The 1,786-nt window shown below is 43.7% G+C and overlaps 1 long non-coding RNA gene across 1 annotated transcript; it reads left to right on the forward strand.

Moving 5' to 3' along the window:
• The first annotated feature begins 190 nt into the window (after positions 1–190).
• On the forward strand, positions 191–1,774 carry LOC124890596. Its single transcript, XR_007049238.1, has 4 exons — positions 191–691; positions 819–1,041; positions 1,151–1,212; positions 1,334–1,774. It is a non-coding gene; the product is annotated as an uncharacterized LOC124890596 (long non-coding RNA).
• Positions 1,775–1,786: the final 12 nt, after the last annotated feature.

The raw sequence follows: 1,786 nt of genomic DNA on the forward strand, positions 1-1,786 counted from the left end.
AAATTATAGCCTATTTTTACCCAATCCATTACAATCTTAACCCAATTTCTTACAATTTAAGCCATTATTTTTCATCCTAGCCACATTTTAATTCCCCAGTGACATTAAATCACAGCCGTCGATCAAAAACCAATTCAACGGTTGACATCAAAAGATCTCTCTTTCCCTATTTCAAACCTACAAACCCTAACTCAATTTTTTTCCCCAACTTCCGCCTCTATCTCTCCACCTCTCTCTTCTCTCTCTCTACAAACACCTCCAAATCTCAATCTCTCCCCTCCTCTGATCTCTTCGTCGCCAATCGACCACCAAAACCACCCCCTCCTCTCCGAGTCCTCGTCGCCATGCCGCCATCTCCGGCGAACAGCCTTCGCCGTCGCCTCTTTCTTCTCCACCATACGCGCTGCCAGCTCCTACCCCAGGCGAGTCCAGCCGCTGCTCCGATGACCAGCCCCCTCCCTTCTCGTCCTCCACCAGCGAACAGCGCCGCCATCGACGGAGACGGCCAGCCAAGCCTCCACGGCGCCGCTCCATCCTCTGTCCTCCAGTTGCCTTCTTTCTCCCCTTCGACGAACGTCCAATAGCCGCGACACAGCCTCGACTCCTCTCCCACAGTAATACCTCCGGCAAACCCCTTCGGCGTTCCAACCATGCAACCCTTCCTCATCGAAAATGAAGAATCCGTCTTCAGGTTTGATCCCGTGCTCGAAATATGTGTGTGAACTTTAGTACTATTTCTTCATCTCTCATAAGTGTGGCCACGTTTGATTTTTACTGAATAAATGTGTTGGTTTTAATGTGAAGATAATGTTTGATAGAATCTTATTGGGAAGACAAAGTGTGTGAATCACATTCAGCAGAGTGGGAGAAAAGGTGAAGGAATTTAAGAGAGGATTTTGAAGGATGAATGATAGCTTAGCTAGAGAAATGAATGAGAGACAACCTCAAAAACCCTGTGGTTGTGTGGGAATTTTCTTTCAGCTCTTTGATCCGAACCGTAGATTTGCCAAGAAGCTGTTTCAAAGAAACTGCTTTCACTAGGTTAGCTACTACTACATTCCACTCATTTTTAAAGCAGAGTGGTTAATTTCTTGAAAGTGATTCTAGCTCGAGGGCTAAGTTATTTTTTTTTTGTGCTGCATTCTTATAGCTTGCTTGAAACAATCTTCAAAAAATTTTGGAGGGGATGAGAAGCAGCCAAAGCTTCGTTTGGTACTCATTTCTTGAACTATACTCCCACATTTAGCTTTCTTTTTCTTCTATTGTCTCAGATTTTAGCCTGACAGGAAAGTTTTTGATTTTATTGTTTTTGGTTCTTGTATGAACAATGTAGATTGCTGATGAGACCAGTGGGGGTTTTCCAAATGCAAAGAATAATGGAATGACCGATACACGTCATGAAAGAAAGCGCGAAATGAAAGCTCCAAGTTTGGTTGCTAGGCTCATGGGTTTGGAATCGATGCCAGCAGGATCAGGCAGTAAGCCCTAAAAGGCTTCAGCTTCTGTAACTTGGAGCAATGTGGCAGACAAACTTGGTGCTCTACTTGGCGGATCTGATAAAGAAGATATGGATTTTGAGATTGCCGAAATAAAGAGTTCAGAACCTGGTTTGCAAAGGTTTAGAGCTAAATGTGCTCTAACTTATCCTACTAGATATTTTTCTCCTTTGGAAGATGAAGCAGATTTAGTTGGGAATTCACTTGATCACCATTCAACTGACAACTACCTCTCCAGCAGTTCCAATAGTAGCTCAAGTATGGTCCCTGATTCGACATTTTACTATTTG

Source organism: Capsicum annuum, unplaced genomic scaffold, assembly GCF_002878395.1.
Source record: "Capsicum annuum cultivar UCD-10X-F1 unplaced genomic scaffold, UCD10Xv1.1 ctg20573, whole genome shotgun sequence".
Classification (NCBI taxonomy): domain Eukaryota; kingdom Viridiplantae; phylum Streptophyta; class Magnoliopsida; order Solanales; family Solanaceae; genus Capsicum; species Capsicum annuum.